Raw genomic sequence first — 27,017 nt, forward strand, 5'->3', positions numbered from 1 at the left:
GGAGTATGAAACTGGGGTTTTCACTTCCCTGACCTCCCTCTAGAAGAATGTTTTAAGACATCATCGTATTTGTCTTTTCTCATCACTGTGATCAAAATACTGCATAGAAACAAGTTACAGGAGGATGTATTTGGGCTCACAGGTTCTGAGGACTCAGCTCATACTTGTTTGGCTCCATAAAGCATGGGTGGAACACCACAGAAATGGGGTATTGAGCAGAGAGCCTTCACTTCCAAAGCAGGAAGGCACCAGGAGCAAGATGGTAATCAAGAACAGAATTCCAATTTCTTTCAACAAGCTCCCATCTTTTAAAATAGTGAAACAAAGCTGTTCATTGCATAGCAGCCAGGAAAGAGACAGACAGACAGACAGACAGACAGACAGATGACAGAGCCAGAATCAGAGATACAGAGACACAGAGAGAGACAGAGAGAAACACATCCCTTTAAAAAGCAGATCCCACTGGTCTACCTTTACCAACTAGATCCTACCTCCTCAAAGTTCTTCTTTCTCCAATAAAACCACCAGCTGGGAACAAGACTTCACACATGAGCCTGTAGTAGCCATTATAGATCCAAACTATTACACTAAGCATATAGAGGAACTGAAAACAAAGTATGGAAAATGAAATACAACTCATGCCTAATCTAAACACATAGGATGGTGCTAAACATCTTTCCATCATTATAATAAAATACCTGGGACCGCTCACTTAGGAACAGAAAAGGTTTATTTTGGCTTATAGGTTTGGAGCTTCCAGTTCATAACTGGCTGGACACCTTGCCTCTGGGTATTTCATGAAGCAGGACAATGTGGTGAGAACTCATGTGGAGGAAAGTTATTGGCTTCATGGCCAAGAAGCAGAAAGAGAAGAAAGGGTACAGAACTGTGCTGTGCCTGTAGGGGCATGCCCCATGATCATGTGGGGACTTCCCCAAGTCTCCACCTCTTAAGATCTCTGCCTCCCATAGCACCACCCTAGGAACCATGCCTTTCACACTGGGCCTTTGGGGACATTCAAGAAGGAAAGGATAACCAGGGCAAAGCTGCACCACTGCCAGACAGAAGAGACAGCAGAGCAAGAAGCAGTCCTGGTGATGAGGAGTGGTGTGTCCTATAATGAAAACACTGTTCCGAGGAAGGCATAGTGAGTCCATTTTTGTTCCTAATAACATATTTCCAGTATGAGCAAAGCAAAACTGGTTCAAAAGTTGGTAAATGGATAACCATACTTGGGGGATACTTTTTAGATTTTACTTGAATTTTTATTTTTAGTGAAATACTATTAATAGTTCTTTGAGAATGCCATACATGCATACACTATATTTTGATCTGGTCCACTCACCACTGCCCCTCTTAACCTTCTCACTCTTCCCAACTTTATGTCCTCTTTTTATTTCTAACCCACCACGTCCAGTTAGTGCTGCTCATATACTCACAGATACGGGGCTATCCCCTGGACATAGTCAACCTATGAGGGACCACACCCATGAAGAAAACTGACTCTCCTTCCCCCCAGAAGCCATCAACTGTCCACAGCTCCTCAACTAAGGAATGGGAGCTTGAGAGGATCTTCCCTTCCATGCTAAAATGTTGACCAGCTTGACCCTGTGCAAGTCTTGCACAGGTAGTCTGAGCTACTACGAGCTCATCAATGTTACCGGCTAGTTTCATGTTATATTGACCCAAGCTGCAGTCATTTGGGAAGTGACTCTCTAAACTTAGAAAATGTCTCCATAAGATTTGTACATTTTCTTGATTGATGATTGATGTGGGAGAGCTCAGATCCCTGTGGGCTGTACCACTCCTGGGCTGGTGGTCCTGGGTGCTGTAAGAAAGCAGGCTGAGAAAGTGTTGAAATGCAAGTCAGTAGCAGCACTCTTTCATGGCCTCTGCATCAACTTCTACCTCCAGGTTCCAGCTTTGAGTTCCCGCCCTGATTTTCCTTTAGTGACAAACTACAATGTGGAACTATAAGCTGAAATAATCTCTTGCCTCTCCAAGCTACTTTTGGTTATGATATTTTATCATGCCAATAGATACTGTAACTAAGAAGGAATGCACAGGCCTATGGTAACCAGTACTCCGCAACATCTGGGTCCTCCCTCCCCATCTTCCAAGACAGTCCCTGAGCCTTGGGGAATAGGTGCATGTTTACTGCTCTAGCTGGTGGCTTGAACCTGAGAGAGTGAACTAAAAATGAGGCAGACTAAAGTCTCATGCAGTAGCCAGCTTTATTCAGAGCATCAGACAATTTATACTCTGAGGATTAAGTCACATGAGTAAAGTGTCCAATCACATGGATAAGGCACATGTGGTGGGCAAGCTGCATGTGAGGGACAAACTGCACATAGCAAAAACATGTTTTTCCATAGAGGCATATAAAATAATAACAATAGTCAGTTGTAATGAGCAATCTAAAACAAACTCACTCTTATCCATTACACCTTGGAGGGACATGAAAGCACATTCTAAGAACAATTCTGTGTTTTTGTAGAAATTGTGGTCACAAGACTCTTGTCTTGTTGTCTTGGAGTTTTCGCACAAGCACTCAGAATTGCCCTTGCACAACTCCATTCTTGGACCATGTTCTGACAGGTGTGCTCTAGACACCCCCGGCTGAACAATCCCCTAGCACTAACTCTGCACCCTGACCAGTTGTGAGTTTCTGCACTAACCACTGTCCACTGTACAAAGAAATTCTCTGATGTGGTCTGAGGGATGCACTGATTTCTGAGTAGAAAGATAGAAATTTAGAGCACAATTTGAATCTATATCCATCTATCAAAATAATAATAGTGAGTCCACCCCTGAGGCCTGAGAGCTCCCCAACTATGAGTTCTTAGCCATAATAATATGGAGAATTTTTAATAAGCAACTCATTAAGATACTTTATATACTATCAAATCTATTCCTTTAATGAGTACAATGCAACCATTAACATTATCTGATTTCAGAGCATGTTATCACCACCCCTCCAACAACAAACATGCTTTACTATTCACTCCTTCTTACCATGTACTTGGAGACCTCTACCCATCTCTACGAATTTACCAAATCTTGGCATTTCATATCCATAGAACCATGCACCCAGGCATTTTCCACCTATAAGTGTGAACAATGTTTATCCATGATAGAGCATCTAAGCCTATTTCAGTTCTTCTGTCATTCTTTATGGGCAAATTGTCTTCCATTTTGTGATATACCATATTTATCTATTCATTTCCCAGAGTATGAGCATTTGAAGCTTTTTTCAGTTTTGGGTTTTATGAATAATACACCCATGGCTATGTGTATTCAGGATTCTATAGGAACACATGCTTTAACGTAACTTAGCAGAGGAATTGTTGGGCCAAATGGTAACTCTGTTTATCCTTTTAGGAACTGCTAAACTGTTTTCTAAACAGGTTGCATGATTTAGGATTTGGCTAACAATGCATGTTTCAGTTTTGCCCCATCTTGTCAACACGGTTGTCTAGCATTTGCTTTGGGTTTTATAATTATAGCCATCTGTGGTGATTTGAATAAAAACTGTCTCCATAGGCGCATATATTTGAACACTTGGTCCCCAGTTGGGGGCGCTGTTTAGGAAGGTTATGGGAATTTAAGGAGGCATAGCCTTGGTAGAAGTACTTCACTGGGGGTGGGCTTTAAATGTTAGCAGCCTCACCCCATGCCCATCTCACTCTCTCTGCTCCCTGCCTGTGGTTAAAAAATGTGATCTCAGCCGGGCGGTGGTGGCTCACGCCTTTAATCCCAGCACTCGGGAGGCAGAAGCAGGCGGATCTCTGTGAGTTCGAGGCCAGCCTGGTCTACCAAGTGAGTTCCAGGAAAGGCGCAAAACTACACAAAGAAACCCTGTCTCGAAAAACCAAAAAAAAAAAAAAAAAAAAAAATGTGATCTCAGCCACGTGGTGCCATTTTGAATGCTACCTATGAAACCCCTAAACCAAAATAAACTCTTTCTCCATAAGTCATTTTTGGTCATGGTATTTTATCACAGCAATAGAAAAGTGTGTGTGGAGTATTCTCTTATGGTGATTTTGCTGTTGAGCATCTACTTGTACTTTTGGATTTAGTATGTCTTTGCAGAAATATCTTGCCAGCACCTTGAGGTATGATTCACATACTATATAATTTATCCATTTCAAATATAAAATAATATGAACTTTGCTGTATTAGCTTAATTTTTTAGATTATAAAATAACAAAATTTGCCACTTCAACCAATTTGGCGTGTATAATTCAAGCGCGTTGTTTGTACTTACCCTGTTGTACAAATACCACTGCTGTTTTTTTCCAGAATGTCTGTTACACCTCACAGTCGCTCTGCAACCTTTGGACAACTGGTATGGTTCTTAAACAAATGGTAGAGAGGGGTGTGCTCTTGTACTTGACCTAGTCTGTGGCATTTCTCTAGAACTTCTGCCCTCCTAGGAGCAGAGGAAGTAGAATCACATTGTCAGTCATCACATCACTTCTCAATATCAGCTATTGATACTAAAAAGGAAGTAAAAAGGCCACATAAGAAAATATTAGCGTCACCTCTTCCCCTCCACGACCAATGCTCATCCTGTTCTCTGGAGGCACATCCAATGGCTATTTGAGAGATCTATTCAGAATTCAATTCCTGGAGCACGGAAGCACTGCCCTGCCTTTCAGCCCTTGGTTGTCTTCTTTGTTCGGCTTAGAATGTTTTCTTGCCAACTGGTGTTGCAGTCAACTAGGTCATTCTTGCCAACCTTCTGATGTAAGTTCCTGCCTTCTTGAGAAGCTGCCCTGACCTTCAGAGGCTAAGCTAAGTATTCCTAGCAAATGTCTTCATAGAATATCAAGCACCAAGCAATTCCCCATGCATCAGCTTGTGGCATTCTAACTTTTAAAGTCTTCTTTAGAATGTCCTCCCTATGATCATAAATACAAAATTCCCTAGTGAAATATAAGAAGACCAAGTTGAATTTATTCTAATAAAAATGCTGACAAGTTCCTATAGCCACTGTATTAACAAAAAATAGAAAATTAAGAATATGATCACCCAATTATCATTTAAAAATTCTTAAAATTAAGCAATTAAATGTAAAGTGTATACCCTATTTACTGGTGAAATACTAATCCTTGTGAATCCTTGTGAAAGAGAATAAAATGTGTGTTATTAAAGACTTTACTTTATTATTTGGAGGTCCTAGACATTGGAATAAGATGAAGCATAAAGAAAGAAAAACATTATTTACAGACCATTGGAATGTATGCATAGAAAATGGAAAAGAGTCTAAATGAAACATTATAGACTAGTGCTGTGGTTCCCTACACACAAAGTCTATGTATAAAGAATCATATTCTGCCAGTAAACCAGCAACAAAGTAGAAACCCACATTTCTGAAAAGGTCTCATCTACAATGTTTACATGAAACACAAGGAAAGAAATGCAGTGCCATCATGCCGCAAAATATTGTCAAGAGAAATCAAAGATGGAAATGAGGAAAAGGGTATGCTAGGTTCCTGGGACAACTGAATCAGTTACCTACAAATGTAAACACCAGTCCACAGCATGATCCAGAGACCTGATACAATTCCTTTAGAACCCCAGCTAGGACTTTTATTCATTTGGAAACTGACAAACACATAAATAACGAAAATGAGCTAAAACAAGTTTGAAGATGAAGTTTGAGGACATATTATTATAAAGCAACACTCACAGGAAACATTCAAAATGCACTTGAAAAATGTATGTGCTTTGGAATTATGGATTAGCCAGTTCCATATAAATTTTCAAATTATTTAATTCATTAAATCTTTCATGTGTTTTCTGACTTTATTTTTGGTCTGGAGCAACATTGGTTGCTCAGACTATGTATTAAAAATCTCCCACTACAGAACAAGTTCAAGAAAAGATCTAATTAACTAAGAAAACTACAAAACACAGCAGAATGAAAGAAAGTCCAAATAAACGGAAAGACATTCTGTGTTTAGGGTTGGAAAGCTTTATACTCCCCTGCATGATCTGCACACTCAACACAATCCCTATTAAAATCTCAGATGCATTTTTAGCTGTAAATCACCATCCTGGTCATGAAATGTACGTGGAAATGCAGAAACCTGCATCAATGTTGAGAAGATCAAAGTTAGAAGCTCATACTTCCTTTTTGAAAGCTTACATTGAAACCGTTGTGATTGACACAGCATTGTACCAGCCAAGAGAGGCATCCACACAGGTGAGGCGGAACTGCAAGTCCAGAGATAAATCCCTACAATAATAGTCCATCGACTCACAGAAATGGGTCCAAGACAATCTGGGGGAAAGATGATCAGATGATCTTTTCAACAAATGGTACTTGGACAATTAGATAGCCACAGTAAATGAACACAGCTGAACCCACACACCTACCCCAGTTTGTACCATACACAGAAATCACTGCAAAATGCAATAGAGACCTAAACGTAGAAGCGAAAGCTAAGACACTAGAACAAAGTGAAAGTAAATGCTCTATGACTTTAAACCAGACAATGCTTTCTTAGACGTATAATGGAAAGTACACGTGACAGCAACAAAAATACCAGCTGAATTTAAATTAAATAATAATTTTAAATCTCAAAATAAAACAAAACTCCCAGGCTTTGGAGTACATAACCATAAAAAGTGAAATTGCAAATCATGAATCTAATAAGGAATGTACATTTAGAATGTAGAAAGATCTTACAAAATTTGATAATAAAGCAATTCAATTTAAAATGGGCAGAGAATTTTTATACTTGTTTGTGTTCATAACATGAAAGTCTGTGTCAGGTGTCATAAGAAAAGGTGCTGCCGAGGGCTGCGTGGTTAGACAGTTCCCAAGGAGTGAACGATTATCTCCAAAGACATAGATCTGCTCCTAGGAAAGCGCCCAACTCGGTCTTCTTGCTCGAATGTGACCAGATGTTTCCAACATGCTACAGTGAAAACTTGACACGAACCTTCCAGAGCCGAACAGCAAAAACTGAAGGGGAGAGAAGGGGAGCGAGACCAGGGGAGGGGACGCGTGAGTGTGAGTGTTTGCAGGGGCCTTGGAAAATATGTGTTCCAAAAGAGGAGCTCTGGGCACTGCGGGAACCTGAATGGAAGCCTTTGTAAGAGAAACCAGGATCAAACAGGCTTCTCCTTGTTGCTTGGACCCTTATCTCGGGGGCCAAAATGGTGAGCAAACCCCAAGCATTTCTCTTCCCGCCTCCCGTGTCATCACTCGGCCCACACACACCCCAAGTCTGGCTATCGGGAGTTGATAATTGGAGTCTGGAAGACAATGCGAAAAAAATGAAACAGTTCATTTTTCCAAGACTTTGAAAATCAGCAATTAAAACCATCTCCAATGGCTCGAGAATTAATGAATTCGTTTCCGGTTAGACTGATAGCCTGTGGAGGCAATAACCTCATCTTGTTAATATACATTGGAACATTTACTCATTATTTCTCCCTACCTACCTGTCTTATCTATCTTTATTTAGACTTTTACAAAGTAGTTACTGAATTGTGTGCACCAGTAAATGCATTAACTCAGTGCAATTTCATGGAGATTTATGCACCTGCAATGTTGAATATATTAAGTTCCCATAAAAGCTTGGCATTTGGGGTATGTTCTTTCCAAACACCCTATGGGGTACATTTTCAACGTGGAACACGCGATAGGCAGCAACCAAAATCAATGTGTTTAATTATTAAAATTCTAAGCAGTCGGTACAGATTGGGTCAAGTGTTATAAAACTTACAGTCCATCAATTTACTTTCAATATTCATTTTAGCCTTGTGCTTCGCCATGAAAATCATGAGAATGGAAAGCATGCAACATCTCACTTACAGCCGACATAAGGGAAGTGGCTCTGAAATATAGACCCCCTCGGCCTCTGGGCAAGATTTATGTGGTGAGGCTCACTCTCCTCAGAGTGGGACTGCAGGTGAGTGGCAGGTCTGCATTATAAATGCCCGGGGTAACTATAAAAACATAAATGGTATCAGGTTATTGATTTTTTTTTCCTTTCTTGAGCCCACAAATTAGAAAAGTCACTGCTAAAAATCACTGGTCTATCCACAAATTTTAATTAAAGCATAAATAAATCATTTTAGTTGCTGCACTTGCATATAAACAAAGGGAGAGATGGCATCCTTACAAATGCTTGTCAACATTTGGTGACTAATGGCTCACAGTGAAAATACAATCTGAAGCGACAGAATTGAAAGCAGATTCTGAAGCTAACTAATATCACATGCAAACCATCGAGAGCTATTATGGGAAAGACATTGAAACCACACATCAGGTTTTGTAAGAGGGTGGGGGGACGAGGATAATTCTGTTAAGCAGAGCAATACTATTTTTTTTATTAAATAAAGTGAGGCTCTGTAATGAGATATTACAGCTGTTGCACTTTTACCACATGACGGAGAAATGGATACTCCAACCCCTCACAGCAAACTCTAACCGTATGCCACAATAATTCCAAATGTTGACTTTTGTTCCTAAATAAATACACAGCAAGAAATAATAGAAATGGGCTTTAGAAAACAGGGGCTAAAAAAGGATGCTGTGAGCAGGCCTAGATCCCACTATATAAAAAAAAAAAAAAAAAAAAAAAAAATGGAAATCAGGATGGTGAGTAGAAAAGAAATTCCCAAGGGATTCAGATCTTGGCATGGGCTCAGCAAGCTGATAACAGCATCCATGTTGTGCTCTGGCTTTGAGGAAAATGTGTGCAGTGTTTCTCTCCAGGCTTAAGGAGATGGCTCCCCTCTGCAGCCTTTCTGGATACTGGGATAATGCAAGGCAGTGGAGCACAAGGCTTCACTGTGGCTGCACAGAGTAGGCATTGAGGGGATGGCATGTGGCCAGGCCAGGTCATCTCAGTGTCGGGTTCTGTACACAATGAGAAGATGGACATGGTGTGGTTTCCTTACTAGACTGGAAATTCAGAAAAAAACAGGAAGTGCACGGTCTATCCTAGCGCTGTCTTTGCCAAACGGTAGTAAAGTGAGGGGCACAATTTGATCTTCTTCCCTTCAGTCAGCTAGCAGACATTCATTGTGCACACACAATATCCCACGCATAATGCTAAGTCTCTGAGGGGAAACTTCACAAACTAAAAATCCTGTTCAATACAAACTAATAGGTAATTTAAAATATGCTCCGGGAGACTAGAAGACAAGCTCAGCATTGGGAGAAAAGAGAGGAGCTGGGCAATGTTTTCCGAAGATAGTAATGTTCAGGCTGAACCTTGTAATGCGACTGTGCATTAGATAAGTTAAAGGGTACAAAAAAAAAATCCAAAACACATGGAAATTAAACAACCTGAAAATAATTGTAATATTTACCTACCAATGCTTTTTATCAATTGCTAAAGAAACAAATGTCTTATTTAAGACAAAAACAAATTTAAAAACAATAGCAAAGGCACCAAGAATAAACCCTGAGGTTTAAATCTTAGCTATGATTAAAGCTAATCTTAGCTAATCTTTAAGTCCCAGCTTTGCCACTTACTGTCCTGGAAACTCGGGTATGTTACTTACCTCTTACCTGATTGGATTTCTAACCTTTCGGATCGGAATAGTAATAATTTGTGTGCTCCTCTAAAAAGCAAATGAAAGTCAGAACTGTGAAAGCTTTCATCTCACTGCCTATGTATCGAGGCATTGTCCTGACCTGCACACTTCAATATGCAGACACACATTCATAGATGCATTCTCTCTCTCACAGAGTTCACTATAAATAGTGTATTTGCCTAATGGCAAATGTTTGTCAAACACTGATGTATCCGTTATCATGTTAGGCACTAAGAATAGATAGTAAACAGAAAAAGAGTCCTTGATCTCATCCTGCACACAGTACCAACTCTCAATGTCATTGACTTCTACATCTGTCTTCCAGTCTGAAAACTCTGCAAAGTCACAAAGGCCACCATCTTCTCTTACAGAGCTTTGGAGGTCAGGATGCAGAACACCATACACACCGTCTTTCCCCCTAAACCTCTCTCTCCCTTTCCCTCTGCTCTCCAGATGACATTTGCTATCACTACCCAGCTACTTGTCTCACCTAGAACCCACACAGCATTCCTGATTCTTCTTTCTTCTGCCCTTGAGTCCAGTCACCAAAAGCCTTTACAATTTGTTTAGAAGTTACTTCAAATTCATTCCCTCTTCTTTATTTGGATACTGACCCATGAAATTAATACTCAGCATGGTCCTTCTGCATCACTGCCATAGTCCTGAACCAGCCTCTGATTCAGTCCATCATGCCCCTAGCTCCCAGATGGATCTGGCCATGTCTTACTTAGTTCCTTAAATAGTTCCTCACTGCTAGTGATGTGTAGATGTAACAGTCTTATTAAATAAGAAACACAGAGCCAAATGCAGAGTTAAAAGCCCAAGAGGTCAGAGCAGTAGCTAAGAACAGAGACTAAAACCCTTTCTTACCCCTCACTGCCGCTGCCGTCCTTCCTCTCTGAAAGAGACCTATTTCCTGTGTATCTGTCTTTTTATTGACTTTCTGTTCTGCCTTCTTATTGATTGTAAACCCAACCACATGACCTCCTCGTCACTGCCTGTCTATACAGGCCTCTAGGTCTCTATGGTTGGTATTGAGATTAAAGGCATGTGACTCCATGCTGGTGGTGTCCTTGAACACACAGAGATCTGTCTGTCATATGATCAGGGTTAAGGGCATGTGCTACCACTGCCAGACTTCTGCTATGGCTTGCTATTAGCTCTGGCCTCCAGAAAACTTTATTTATTAACATACAAATAAAATCACATTTCAGCACAAATAAAATATCACCATAGTGATGAACATAGAATGATAAATATTCCGGGTTTAAATTAGCTTACATCATGCCATCAAATGACCTAATTTGAACTACTAAACTCCTTCAAGATGGAGATACTTTAGTTCTCAACATATTTCTCTCCTTCCTTACTCACTGATGCTTCTTCCTCTGGACATTGCCACTGGTCCCTCCTCTGGTCAGTGCTCCCTTTCTAGTCCCACAACTTCCCATACTTGATTGTTCTGCTGTACAACTTGCCTTGAACTATAGGCAATGGTTATCTGTATGTATGTCTCTTATCTCTCTGCACAGTGAGCTTAGCATACCTGTCTGGCATAGACAAGGAACATAAGAAACGAACACTTTATAAATGCTAACATTAAGGCATCAGCAAACCCATCTCAATAATAATCCTAAATGTAAATTGTCCTACCTTTCTAATTGAAAGATCAGCAGGTTAGATTTAAAAATAAGATCCAACTATTTGTAGTCTTCAAAAAACACACCTCGATGGGAAATACACATCCGTACTGAAAATGAAAGGATGGAGATCTATATGCCAGGTAGATGGAAGTCCAGAGAAGCAGAAATAGCAATGCTTACATCTGGTAAAGTTGACTCTAAGCCAAAATTAGTAAGAAGTGAAAGAAAAGGTCTCTACTTACTAATAAAAAAATAATCTATCAAGAATATATAATGGATATATACTTTAGGGCAAACAGATTCATAAAACAAACACAGCTAGATGTACATTCAGATATGTCCAGGTGCGATAATGGTGGGAATATTTAATGCCCCATTCTCATCAATGGACACATAATACAGGCCAAAGACATTAAACAAGAAACTTCAGAGTTAAATTTTAGCAGATGAAATGGACTTAAAAGACATATAAAGAATATTCTACCTTATAGCTATAGAATACAGTCTTCTCATCTGTCCTGTATTAATTATTTATTTCATTGCTAGGATAACACACCTGACAAAAGTTACTCAAGGAAGGATTTGAGGTTACAGTTCACCATAGCAGTCACGGTCGTTGGAGCATCTCACACTGAATCCACAATCAGGAAGCACATAGTGATGGATGCTCATCTTCCACTAGGCTCCTCCTTTTGATGCAGACCATGACCCAAGCTCAGGAAACAATGGGATCTACCTCATGGTAGGTTTTTCACTTGAGGAAGCTAATTAAGATAATCCTTCACAAGTACACCCAGAGACGAGCATGATCTAAGTGAATCATCCCTCACAAGTACATCTGAGGCGATCCTATGGCCTGTCAGGTTGACAATCAACACAAACTATCCTAAGTCATGGAATCTGATAAAAAATAATCCTATTTTAGGACACAAAGTCAGCCTTCATGCTTAAAAATAAAACTCAGAATCATGTTTTATATCCTACGAGATCATAGTGGAATTTTTAATTTTTGAAACTGGGCATTTTAAAAAGGTAAAACAACAACTATAAGTGTTAGCTTCCCTTGTCCCTTTAGTGACTTGATGAAACTCATTTTACCACGTCTATTTCAACGGCCAGCTGTAAACTCTAAGAGCCTTGCTCAGGTTTCTCCCTTTTTTCTTCCCCTCTTAGTCTAACTACCTAAATGCACAAGCCACTTACTGTTCAAAAATCCGTGCTTAGGGAAACATACTCTTATATGTTTTCCTAAAAGTACATATATAATATATAATCATATGAGTATAAATAAATAATCTAAATGAAGTTATGCCACTGGGGGCAGATAATGTTCCCCCTGAGATCCACCAATATCTAACAGTAACCCCAGTGCCAGGCATGGGAAACCTCCTTCAAGCCAGTGGTGGAACCAAAGCCCAAATTATGTTATTGCCGTTGCCCTTGATGCCTCCCAGGGCTTGAAGGAATCAAGTAAAATTGACCTTGAAGGCACCTCCCTGAGGAATAGCTCTCATAACATCTAAAGGTGTTATGCAAGCTGCCAAAGGAGAAAATTAATTAATTAATTAATTAAGGGTCCAGCCCAGCAGTAAAGCCTTCAAACCACAACAATGACCAACATGACCAGACATACCCAAGTGTGTAATAGTGGCACTTATATCTCAGGAGAAACCAACAGCTGTTTAAAAGGCCTGCTTAACAGGGGAAAATTTATGCCTGGCACTACAAACTTAGTCATCTGCTGTGGCCGATGAAGTCATGAACCCTAGAGGAGAACCTATTCCTCTAGGAATACCACATTCCTGAGACAATATCATCATTCCAAACTGCATTATAAATAACTATCTTTTGCATACACGGATGAGTATAGTTCTAACATCTCAATGAAGAAGCTTCTTCTTGCAGCTGATGGAGACCATCCCAGAAATCTACAACTGGTTAATATTCAGAGAAAACTGACTATGGGGAACCTAGGCCCACTGGATATATCTACAACACAACCCGGGGGGGGGGGGGGGCAGCAGGCAGGGATTGCAAAAGCCAGAAGACTGAGATGGCTACTCTGAGACACTGTCTTCCATACATGACAGGGAGTTGCATTCATGGAATCTTCATGTGATCTCCTAAACAAAGATACGCTCCCTGACCCTGGAACTGACTCTGACCCCAAAAAGCACCTTTCTCAGCTGTCTCTTTCACAGATTTGACCAAACGTCTGCTCTGTGGTTTTTTTTCATGGATTGTGGCACTACCAGGCTCCTTTCCGTTATCACCACTAAATTCTGTCTTGGATTTAGATTGGCTTATACATGGAATTTTCCACCCTAAATGAAATAGACAGGGATTTCATCCCTCATCAGCCTCTGTTACTAACTTATTCTTGAAGGTTCTTGCACACGGGCATTCGTTTCTCCAGCTGGGTCAGGCACCTCGATGGAAGAAGCCCCATAAATCCTTACAGTATGGGGTACCAAGTGTTATATGTAGTTTTGGGGTTTTGTTCTGCTAAATCCCTCCTGAATGGCCTGTTGGACTAGTGTGGAATTTTCAATATGAAGCATTTTTCTGAAGTACTTATCCCTTCTTGTCTTCATTTAACAAAACACTCTAGACTGCCTGAAATCTGTCTCTGGTAGAAACAATTATTTTGTGAGCGTTGGGAGGGCCCTGAAATATGCATCCACTTTTCACATATGCCCTATCATTTAACCTGGAGCTGAAATTTTCTTAATCCATTTTGTGGGTGAGAAACAAGAGAGCAGAAAGATTAAGGAACTGCCTTGGTGTGCTTTGTGTTGTGCTAACAATACCACAGGCTAGGTTGTTTCTACAGGAGAGAAGCGGATTTCTCACCATTCTGGGCCCTGGCAAATCCAACATAAGGGTGCAGGCCACTGTGGACATCATCTCGTTGAGCCATAGCAAGTTCAAGAGCAAGAAACATGGATCCAAACTCAGGCTTCTGTGAGAGAAGTCACTCCCAAGACAATGGCATTACTCCATTCTCGGTGACAGGATCCTATGACGTAATCACCTCTTAAAGGTTACAACTGTAAACATTGTTACTCTGGAGACTAAGTCCCCAGCAGTAACTTGGGGAGGAACCCTCAAGCCTTAGCAGAAACTTACCCAAAGTCACAACAATGTAAATAGGAACCCAGCAGGAGCAGACATGGGGCTGCCAGACTCTACAGCTAGATGGATCTGGTCCCTCCTGCTGGCTGACAAACGCCCTCCTCCTGAGAAGGGAGGAAAACTCCTTCAAGTTTGAGGAAAATCAGTTCTGACACACGGAATCATCTCCAGCCCTGCATGCTCTGGAAGCCACAGCTTCTCCCGGAGAGACTGTGTTCTGCGGCCTCTTCACGCTTGCTGCACTTCCGCACAAAATAACTAATGAAGAACCGCAGAAGGGAAATGGAGTGACCTTGCTGCACCACCCCAAACCCCTCCCACAGTGACCCCAATTAAGACCACAAGCTGGCCTGTTTACAAATATGCAACCCACAAAATGGCAAGTATAACTCAACCACAACCGATCTGGCCCTCGTTAACCGCGCTGTAACAAGAATGTGTACAAATGTCATTGGGAAACACTTATTTGATATACGAATTGTGCTGAACTCACACTTTTTGTCCCCTCCAGGAAAAGAGTCAGCTAGCAATGGTGAGGCACACCCACACGCCTCCCCCTTTAAGCTGATTTGTGGACATCTTCAAAGCCGGGCACCCTGGAGAGCCGTCAGCCCTTCACGAAGATCTGAATGGTTCAGTAGGATCTCTCTCCTAAGTTCTTTTAAGCAAATCTATCTCTAACCTTCTCCACCAGGCTTCTGGATCAATAAATAAGAAGTATAAAATTGGAAAGAATTTCAGTGGAAACCTTAAGGAAAATGTGGTTTCCAGAGCAGGAAGAAAAGTTGACATGTCATTAAATTGTATTAGACTACAGATTTACCACGGGTGGGGCTGCCTTCCCTGTAGCCCTGTAAAACTCCTGCTACGGGATTATTTACCACCAGTAAGTGTTCAGGTTTTCTTTAATTATTGTGGTCTGAATCTGCCCTTAGCAGTAGGCCTGGGATTAAGTCACACCAAGAGTTTTTCCCTTAAATCTGTTGGTACCAGTCCTTGCCTACCAAGCAGAACACACAGACCTTCTAGGCATTGGAAGATCTCACATATACAAGCTACTTCTCTATCATCTGTCTTTCCCTGTCCTCAAGCTACTGTTTCTGTTGTCTAGAGATGTTCTGATGAGCCATGGGAATGTAGTCTTGGTTCAGTTGAGTGGGTTCAACACTGTTAATCCTTTCCAATACAAAACTTCTAATCCCATTGAGAAATACAACAAAGTGCTGTGGTGGAATGTAACCAAAATATCACCTTGATGACTAAGGAAAGTTAACCAAAGGCGATAGCCTTTCTCTGTGGGCTAGCATACCTCTAACTGTTCCAATCGGGCAGACACAGCATCCAATTCTAGGGAGCATTGACCCATCTGCCCTGAAACCCACATATTTATCCTCAATGACAGTTTTCTTCTGTTTGTACATAATTTTATTCCAAAAAAAAAAAGACTTGGGGGTGACTCTGTCAAATCCAATAAGTCCTGTAGTGAATATGAATCCCAGTTTAAAAATTCAAAGAAATGTATTTCTTTTGTTTCTATGAATCATAATTCATTTCTAGTACAAATCTACTATTATTGGGTAGGTAAAAAATTTAGCTTCATCCATTACGGAGGTCCTCAGTTTCACATCAGTACAAAACCTCCAGAGTTTCCCATAACCCCACGACACGGAAGCAGTCTCATGGCTGTTTACTGTGCTCTTGGAGCCAGGGCAGAGGCACAGAGCCAGCCCACATGTCTCTGTGGCTCTGTCCATTCCCAGCCATATTTACACAGGACCTTGGTTCTTCTCACCTGAGGCCTTGCCTCTGCTCTCAAGCTCTGCTTCCTCTTATTTTTTCTGCACACACAGATCCAAAGAGGAGCTCCTTCTCTTTCCATATGTCCTACCTCAGCCTCCTCAAGGGCTTTGGGCAGTTTAAACAAGTCTAGAAAGAGAAGTGAACCACAATTCCATTACCTCTGAATCACGTAGGCGGAGTCTGCAAACTGCTCCCCCAGCCCACCCCCAGAGAATAAAAAGAACCTCTTGAGCAGTAGGAATTGAAGATCAAGATGCCAGATTTGATATCTGATGAAGGAGATTTGCTGGTTCATAGACCCTCCTCTTGTCATTATAACCTCCTGTGGCAGTTTAAATAGGAATGACCGCCCCCCCACCCATAGACTTTGAATGCTTGGTCATCAGGGAGTGGCACTACTTGAGAGGGATTCAAAGTTGTAGCCTTGTTGGAGGAAGTGTGTCACTGGGAGAGGGCTTTGGGGCTTCAAATTCCCAAGCCAGTCCTCATATCTCTCTTCTTGTTACCTGTCGATGTGGAGGTAAAACTCTTACCCACCTCTCCAGCACCATGTCTGCCTGCATGCCGCCATACTTCCCACCATGATGATAATGGACTAACCCTCTGAAACCGTAAGCCAGCCCCAGTTAAATGCTTTCTTTTATGAGAGTTTCTGTGGTCATGATGTCTCTGCACAGCAACAGAACACTAAGACACCTCTCACAACTGAAGTGGCAAAAGAGTTCCTTGGATCCCCTCTGTAAAAACATTAATACCACTCAGCAAGGCTGTGTCCCATGACCCACTCACTTCCCAAAGGCTCCTTCTTCAAACACATTGAAAATCAAGCTTCCACCCAGGCATAAACATTAAATCCAGGCAGTTATTCCTAGAAAATCAAATTATAGATGATTTTTATATTTTTGCCTCCAGCATTTCTACATTTTCAAATTTTATGAGGAAAAAGTTATTAATATTTAGTGACTAGTTTGGGTTGTAACAGAAGATCCACATAAAAGTAGCTTTTAGTTTTTGTCATGCATGAAATATTCTAGAATGAAATGATATGAGGTCGGGGATTTACTTCAAAATGGTGTAGGGTGGAGGAAAGTAAGTAGACAGGGGTGTAAATGAACCAAGACTGGCCATGAATTGCTAATTGTTTAAGCTGGATGATTGATGGGTGCATGGGGATTCATTACACAAGTCTTTACTTTAGCCTATACTTAGGCTTTCTATAACTAAAGCTGAGAAAACAAATAGACAAAGAGAGTGGCCTCCATGTAAGGAAGCCAGTTGTAAAGTATGAATGCCCACCACTTCAGACAGCTATGGGGCTCGGTGAGTTAATGTATATAAGGTGCTCTTAATAGCATCTGATATGTAAGTTTGATTTTAATTGTTACTATGATTGCTTAAGCTGGGCTGGTGGCCTCCTCAGGACTCAACATCCTGCCATTTTTCTGTTTTACTATCTCAAGCATGCCACAGCTGTCAGGGAAGCATTTATCAAAGCAGCTTTTGCATCTCCTCCTTCTGTGGTCATGATCAGAAGTAGGAAAAAAAGCAAATCTTTGTCTTTTCTTGTGTCCACTTTTAAGATTCAGGAAACTTTCTAAGAAACCCCCTAATGGGTTTCACTTTTCTTCTCAGGGTACTTCTCATACCCACAGGTTGAGAATCAATCATGTTGGGGTAGATCAGCCAAGTTGGCATGAACTAACCAAAATTACACTTGACATTCCTAGGACACAATCTCACAGCAAACCCCATGATCCTATGCCCCTTACATCTTTCCACCCCTTCTTCTGCAATGTTCTAGAGCCTTAGGAATGGTAGCTGCTTTGTAAGTGTGTCCATTGGGACTGAGCTCCACAACTCTTCATTGTAATTAGTTGCAGTTTTCTAGAACGGTCTTCATCTGTTGCAAAGAAAAGTTTCCTTGATGAGAGGTAAACCCTACACAAAGAACTATGAGCAACTGAGGAATGCTGAGAGCAAGAGAAACAGTCTTCCCCAGGCAACAGGACACTAATTAGTTATTGAATGTCAAATGGTCATCCCTGAAAGGATACATACAAGTAACATTATACAGACTGAGCAAGTTGTCTTCATGTATTTAAGTATATACATGTATACCTATATATGTATGTGTGTATACATATATATATATTTACACATATCTATACATTTACAATGTATATAACAACAATTAATGAAAAATAGGCCATGAATTTGAAAGAGAACAGGGGTGACTATATGGAAGGGTCTATAGGGAAAAAAGAGAAAGAGGGAAATTATGTAATTATAGTATAATCCCCCAAAAAATTTAATAATTTTTTAAAATACAGAACAAAACCCTACACTGGAAGGTATGATGGGTCCCCTAAAATAAAGATCATAGTTCTGTTAACAAGGAAGGAAATATGAAAGCAAATGAAGGACAGTGACATTCCTACATGACTAGCATGCCATGATCACAGTGTCTCTTTACAGCAATAGAACACTGACTAAGACAGAAGTTGGTACCAGGAGTGGGATATTGCTGTGACAGACCTGACCATGGTGCTTGTTGGTAGAATGTAGACTTTGGAACTTTGGATTAGGAAAGCAGTTGACTGCTTTAAGTGAAGCTTAATGGGCCATACTAGTAGGAGCATGAAAAACAGTGGTGTTGAATGTAGATTATAATGGTACAACTCAAGAGGTTCAGAAAAGAAGAATATTAGCAAATGGCCTATTGTCCATTCTTGTGATATTTTGGTGAAGAATATGGCTGTTTCTTCCCTTGTCAAAAAAAAATCTGCCTGAGGCTAAATTGAAGAGTTTTGGATTAATGATTCTGGCAGAAGAGATTTCAAGACAGCCTAGTATTGACTGTGTTGCATGGTTATTACTGAAGGAGCAAGCTACGCAAGGAAAAGTACAAAATGTACAGTTTGAGGAGAAAATAAGCACAAGGAAGTGTAATGAAGCTAAGTCTAGGACTCAAGGAGATAAAAAAAAAAAGAAAAGCTTGATACTAAATGGAATAAAGAGGGAGTGGTAACCTCAGGGCAACCCCCTCCCCACCCACCTAAGCTTCCAACTTGTGAAAAGGAATTAAAGAAAATCTTACCCAATGAAAGAAACCATCAAAACCAGAAAGCTGATGCAGATGTAATTGAACAAGTGGGTCATGCTCCAGCCCCATCAAGCAGCAAAACTATGCAGCTTCAGCCATGTGGTTCTGGCTTTAGAGTCAAGGACGCAAAAAAGGGGTTATGGAATCTCCCCCTATGACTAAGGAAAGCCACTGAGTCCAGGAATATGTCAGGGATGTTCCTAGATGAAGGCCCAAAGAGGCCACTGTATGGGGCTGTAAAAAGGAAAGCCTGGATTTCATTGGTGACCCCAAGATGCCAGAGTCATGGGACACCTGCCAAGAAGAGCTGCTAACAGTGAGTGGAAACATCCCAAAAGAGAGAAATGTGTTGCATTCTACAAAGATGAAAGGAGTTGGCCATGTGAAGAGCGCTTTGGCTTTAGATGTGGAGATGCAGACTTTGGAGTCTGTGCTGCTGGTTTTCTACCTTACTTTGGTCCAATTTTTCCTCACTACACTTCCTTTCTTCTTTTTGAAATGATAATGTATATTTTATATCATTGTGTGTTGGAAGTATGTAATCTGCCTTTTCCATTTTGATTTTACAGGAGTACAAGCCTGTGGGGGCCTGGGAGTGGAATTTGGTGGTTTGAATAAGGATGGCCCCCATAGGCTCATAGATTTGAATGCTCAGGGGGTGGCACTATTTGAAAGAACTAAGAGGTATGGCCTTGATAGAGGAAGTGTATCACTGGGGGTACACTTTGAAGTTTCAGAAGCTCAAGTCAGGCCTATCTACATCTGTGGGATCCAGATGTAGACCTCTGAGTTACTTCTCCAGTGCCATGTCTGTCTGAGTGCTGCCATTCTTCCCACCATGAGAATGGACTAAGACTCTAAAACTGTAAGCAAGTCCCAATTAAAGGCTTTCTTAGTAAGGGTTTCCTTCATAGCAATAGAATACTGACTAAGACATTCACCTGTTTGGTGTATGAGTCTTCCCAAGAAGACATAAACAAGCATCCAGCTAGGAAGCCAACAATACCCCAAAGAAGCAATGCCACAAAGGAATTCATTAGGCTCACTTACAGAACACAGATGAAGGATTAAATAAGTGTGGGTAATCCCAATTGCCTAACCACACACACACAAAAAAAAATCACCCCAGTATGGATGACAACATCTACACAGCTGTACAGATGGAGTTCTTCCTTCAATGAACATTCTACAACACTCCATATACTATAGCATCGCCCAAGACCATTTGGAGCTTGGGCAGAATTATGTAGAACTGAGTAGAAGATATAGGAAAGAGTGGGATCTCAAGTGAGGTTCTAATGGCCTCCTCCACCCCCATTGATGAGGGAGTGTCAACAGGCCTGAGCTTGAAGGTCTCTTGCAATCACAGCTGCTCTGATGAATACAGGAATGGCTGTTATCCTCAGAGGACTACACATTAACAGCACTACTCAGATTTGCTGGATGAATTAATAATACAAAACCCAATTCCAGCCAAATCCCAAGCCTGATCAACTGAAAAATCATTGAATATTTTACATGGATCACTAATTGCATCCTCCTTGGCATTGCTTATTTAGAATCCCTATATAGTAGTCACTGTTGTAGTAAACGACAGCAAAATTTTCTGTTTCCGGGGAGATTATATTCTAATGGGAGACCATAAAAAATAAATAATATAAATAAACAATATACATTATACATACAGAGAGTTGCAGGGCCTGAAGAGACAAATAAGTAGGTTGGGGACCGTAGGGGATTGGAAAGTGGTCAAAAGTTTCTAAATATTGAAAGCACGGCTGAGAAAGACCTCAGTTAGACGGTGACCATGGCAGCCATTAATACTGTGGCACTCTTCATCCATTCTTGTAGTTCATCTTCTAGTCACAGGGTAGGATTATGGTTCCTTACACTGGATTTAGAGTTACCCTCTGCTTTGCTTTGGCTGATGAAGTGGAAGCAGAAATGGTGCGTGCTGCTTCGGTGTGGAATCTTGAAGAGCGGAGTATGACTCCTCAGTAGCAGGGCTCTAGAAGTGGCTGTCCTGTCAGTGGAACCTGAACTGAGAACAGCACTGAGCAGAACCAGCATGGACTTTTCGACTGCTGAGATTTAGGGAGTACTGCTGAGATCTGGGCAGTACTTCTAACTGCAGCGCGACCTCCCCTGTCTGCATGGGCAGGAGCCACAGTCTGAAAGAAGCGGGAAAGTGAGAAGTGTGGCTACCAAAGGAGGGGTGCTCTCAGAAGAGGTGCCTGCAAGCCACGGGGAGCTCAGGGGTGGAATGGGAGTGGGATTTTAGAGTCAGGAGAGCGAGAAAAACTGTAACAGCAGGTTCAGAAGTGATGGACTTTCACCTTATGAGGGCACTTGTATACTGTAATAAAAACTTTGATTTTTTTTTCCCATGAGATCTAAAATTGTTCAAAGAGTAATAACATGATCAGACCATATTTTTAAACTATGGACTTTGTTCTTGAACTGAGAATGGGATAAGGTCCTGGAGACATGAGAAGAGCCGGAGAGCAAAGAGGTCATTTACTGTAAAGCCCAGTGCAAAAGCACTTTTCAAAATGCCTTTAGTGTTAGTGATCCCTCCCTACAACCCCCCCTCTGCCCTCCTACCTACTCCCCTCCCCAGCTAGTCCTCCTCTTCTAGTCCCCCCTTTATATTACTATTTCCTATATATTCTATTTCCTCGTCCTTGGAAGATCCCCTCCTCCCTGCTGGGCTCCTATGAGCTATCTAACCCCTGTGGATATTCTAAATAAACACATATATCTAAAGCTTTAAAGTTAACGTCTACATACAGGAGCAAACACACCATGTTTGTCTTCCTAGGCCTGGGTTTCCTCTCTCAGGATGGTCATTTCCAGCTCCACCCATTGACCTACAAATTTCATCGTTCTTAACTGGTGAATTACATTCTGTCTTACTTAGAGTTTTTATCGCTGTGACAAAACACCTCAACCAAGAAGCAAGCTGGGGAGGAAAGGATTTATTTGGCTCACACTTCAGCATTGCTGTTCATCACTGAAAGAGCTCAAACAGCAGGATCCCAGAAGAGAGAGCTGATGTAGAGACCATGGAGTGGAGCTGCTTACTGGCTTGCTTCCCATGACTTGCTCAGCTCACCTTACAGAACCAGGACCAGCAGCCCAGGGATGGCAGCATCCACCATGGGCTGGGCCCTCCCCAGATGATCACTAAATGAGAAAATGCCTTACAGCTGGATCTCAAGGAGGCATTTCCTCAGCTGAGGCTCCTCTGATGACTCTAGCTTGTGTCAAGTTGACACACAAAACCACCCAGTACGTATTCCGTTGTGTAAGTGTACTGTACTGTCATCCATTCATCAGCTGATAGATATCTAGGCTGTTTCCAATTTCTGGCTATTATGAATTGAGCAGCGATGAATGTAGCTGAGTAAGTATCTCTGTAGTAAGATTTAGAGTCTTTGGGGGTATATGTCAGAAAGTGGTACGGCTAGATCTTTTGGTAGATCTATTTTCTGCTTTGTGAGGAACCTTCACACTGATTTCCATGGTGGTTATAAAAGTTTTTCACTCCCACCAGCGATGAACAAATTCCCCCTTTCCTACCTGCTATCACTTGCTTTATTAATCCTAGTTATACTGACTGGGCCAATATGAAATCTCAAAGTAGGTTCAGTTTGCATTTCCCTGATAACCAAGGATGCTGAACATATTTTAAAATGTTTCTCACACATTTGAGTTTCATCTTTTGAAAACTCCCTGTTTCGTCCCATATTCCATTTTAATTGGGTTATTTGTTTTATTGATTGTTCACGGTTTATTTTTTTCAGTTATTTGCATATTTTAGATACAAACCCTCAGTCAGATGTATAACTGGTAAAGAAGTTTTTGTCCTATTCTTCAGGCTGTCTCTTTGCTTGCATGATGCTGTCCTTTGCTCTATAGAAACTTTTTAGCTTCCTGGGCTCTACTTAATTGTTGGTCTTAATGCTGTCCTAATGCAGTCCTATTCAGAAAGACCTTTCCTGTAGCAATAAGTTCAAGTCTATTCCCTGCTTTCTCTTCTATTCAATTCAGATTGAAGATACTACCTCCCTCCTCTGTGTTTCTGGCTTCTTTGTCAAAAATCAGGTACCCACAGGTCTATGGAATTATGTCCAGGTGTGATGGCTATTCTTGATTGTCAGCTTGACTTTATCTGATATTTACTAACCACTACCCATGAGTGAGCATGCCTGTTAGGGATTTTTTTTAGTTAAATCTTGAGGGGGGGAGGGAGGGAGAGAGAGACGGAGGGAGGGAGGGAGGGAGGGAGGGAGGGAGAGAGAGAGAGAGAGAGAGAGAGAGAGAGAGAGAGAGAGAGAGAGAGAGAGAGAGAGATTCACTCTATAAGTTCTGTTACTTTAGAGAACCCTGACTGATACACCAGGTCAATTCTGTTCCATTAATCAGTACATACATTTTATGCCGATACCATGCTGTCTTTTTTATTATTTTTTTATTATTTTATTATTTTTTTATTATTCATGACTGTTTTCACTATCCTGTTTTTGTTTTTGGTGAGTGTGTGTGTGTGTGTGTGTGTGTGTGTGTGTGTGTGTGTTTCCATGTGAAGGTTAAGATTGTTTTTTTTTTTTTTTTTTTGGTTTTTCGAGACAGGGTTTCTCTGTGTAGCTTTGCGCCTTTCCTGGAGCTCACTTGGTAGCCCAGGCTGGCCTCGAACTCACAGAGATCCGCCTGGCTCTGCCTCCCGAGTGCTGGGATTAAAGGCGTGCGCCACCACCGCCCGGCTAGATTGTTTTTTTCAATTTCTGTGAAAAATTGCATTGGAATTTTGATGGGGACTGTATAGAATCTGTAACTTGCTTTTGATAGAATGGCCATTTTCACAGTATTAATCCCACAAAGCCATGAGCTTGGAAAGTCTTTCCATTTTCTGATGTTTTCTTTAATTTCTTTCTTCAGTGTCTTAGAGATTTTATTGTACAAGTTTTTCACTTGTTTGTTTAGAATTATTCCAATATATTTTATTTATTTTTGTAATATGGTTAAATACATTGTTTCCCTGATTTATCTCTCAATATGTTTGTCATTTGTATATAGGAAGGCTAAAAAATATTGCATGTTAATTTTGTATCTTGCTATTTTCCTGAAAGTATTTATCTGAAGACATTTTCTGGTGGAGTTTTTAAGGTCTTTTATCAATAAAATCACATCATCTGCAAATCGGGAAAGTTTGACTTCTTCCTTTCCTATTTGTATCTCCTTGATCTTATTGCTCTAGCTAAGAATTCACACACTATATTAAACGAATACGGAGAGAGTGGACATCCATGTTTTCTTCCTGATTTTAGAGAAAATGTTTTGAGTTTCTTTGAATTTTTGCTGACTGTGGGCTTGCTATAAATTGCCTTCTTTATGTTGACTTTCATGACTTTCATCATAAAAGAATGTTGTCAAAGGCCTTTCTGCATTTAATGAGATGATTATGTGGTTTCTCTCTTTCAGTCTATTTATATAGTAGATTATATTTATTAATTAATGTATGTTAAAACATCCCTGAATCTCTTGGACTAATCCTACTTGATCATGGTGAATAATATTTTTTATTTGTTCTTGAATTCAGTTTGTAAGGTTTTTTTTATTGAGAATGTTTACATCTATGTTCATAATGAATAATGATAATTTTATTTGGTGAGCCTTTGTGTGGTTTTGGCATCAGAGCAGTAGTAGCTTCATAAAAAGAATTTGGAAATGTTCCTTCACTTTCTATTTTGCAGAATAATTTGAGAGGTATTAGTATTAGTTCTTCCTTAAAGGTCTGGTTGAATTCTGTGCCAAATCCATCTGGATCTGGGCTTTCTAATCTAATCTGTTAGTCTGTGTCTTTTTATTAGAGAATTGTGACCAATAATATAGAAAGTTATTATTGAGCAGTGTTGATTAATTCTTATCAGTTTGTTATTGTTGTGGTGATTTTTAGCCAACTGTTTTGGGGTTATTTACTCCTTGGGTTCTCCTGGGATCTTATTGAAATTTTCTTTTTAATGGCTTCTGTAGAGATTAGCTGGTCAACAGAAATTGCTTAAATTTGTTTTAAACACAAAAAATTTTTCTCTCTCCTTTGATTATGATTGATAGTTTTTATGGGTATAATAGTCTAAGCTGATATCTGTGGTCTGTCAAAACTTGTTAAACATCATTCCAGGCTTGTCTGCCTTTCAAAGACTCCACTGAAAAGTCAGGTTTTATTCTAATGAGCTGGCTTTGCATGTGACTTGATCTTTTTCCCTTGCAGCTTTTCATATCTTTTCTTTGTTTTACATATTTTTATTTTCGTTATTATGTGTCATTAGGGAGTTTGTTTTCTGGTACACTCCGTAGGCCTCTTGCGCCTTGACAAATGCTCTTTGGATTGGGGAAATTTTATACTATGATTTTGTTTAAAATATTTTCTGTGCCTTTGACCTGGGTATATTCTCCTCCCTCTAGTCCTATTATTTGTAGATTTGATCATTTTATAGCTTGCCAAATTTGCTGGGTGTTTTTCTCCCAAGAATTTTAGATTTAACACTTTCTTTTATTGACTAATCCATTTCTTCTACTCATCTTCAAGACCTGAAATTTTCTCTTCATTCAATCTGTTGGTAAGGTTTTCCTCTTAGCTTTTTGTTTGGCTTCCTGAGTTTCGTGATGAGTTTTATTTCAGTTAGGCATTTCTTTAGTAATTCTGTTTTTTTTTTGTTGTTGTTGGTTTTTTTTTTTTTTTTTTTTGCTAAATTCTGTTTTTGTATCTTGAATTGTTTTCATTATTTCATTCAACTACTAGCATTTCAAAGTCTTCATTCAAGCATTTGTTCATATCTTCTTTAAGGTTCTTGCATACATTCATAATTGCTACTTTGAAGTCTTTGTCTTGTGCTTCATCTAACTCAGAAAGCCAAACAAAAAACTTTTATGCAGTATATTTATAATTGGCATGCTGATGTCTGGATGAAGCATATTGTCTTGGTTGTGCATGTTTGTGTTTTTGTGATAGGATCTAGGCAGCTGGAGTCAGGATATTCGTGGTATTTCTTAGTATGGATATCCATTCTTCCTTTCTTTGATGGGTTTTCAGGTCTTTGTTTGCTGTTACCCCAGCTGAATAGTGCTTGGTTTTCAGTCTTGAGACCACTCTGGGTTGTGGACCAACTGAATGGTTATAGTACCAGGCACAAATTACCCCTCATGTGACTCAGGCCTCAAATCTACTCAGAAAATAGTTGATTACTCCCATAATAGTCATTTCTGTTGTAGAATATTATTTCAAGGTGTGTTACTTTTGTTTATGCTGCATTTGTTTAACTCTGTGAAGCTGCATTACTGTGCCTGTCTAAAGCACATGATGGTCTAATGAAGAACTGAACGACCAATAGCGAGGCAGGAGAAAGGATAAGCAGGGCTGGTGGGCAGAAATAATTAATAAAAGGAAAAATCTGAGAGAAGAGAGGAAGAAAGAGCAAGAGAACAAGGAGAAGAGGATGCTAGGGGCCAGCCACCTAGCCACACAGCCAGCCACAGAGTAAGAGTGAAAGTAAGATATGCAGAAGTAAGAGAAAGGTAAAAGCCCAGAGGCAAAAGGTAGATGAGATAATTTAAAGTTAAGAAAAACCATGTGTGATTTATTTGGGAGCTGGGTGGCAGGCTCTCCAAAAAAGCAAAAACAACCAACAACACATTCCACTCTACCATCAGTGGGCACAACTTGCTTGGAAGGTTGTATCATACAGGATCCACACCTGAGTAAGACTATT

Source organism: Peromyscus maniculatus, chromosome 2, assembly GCF_049852395.1.
Source record: "Peromyscus maniculatus bairdii isolate BWxNUB_F1_BW_parent chromosome 2, HU_Pman_BW_mat_3.1, whole genome shotgun sequence".
NCBI classification, from domain to species: Eukaryota; Metazoa; Chordata; class Mammalia; order Rodentia; family Cricetidae; genus Peromyscus; species Peromyscus maniculatus.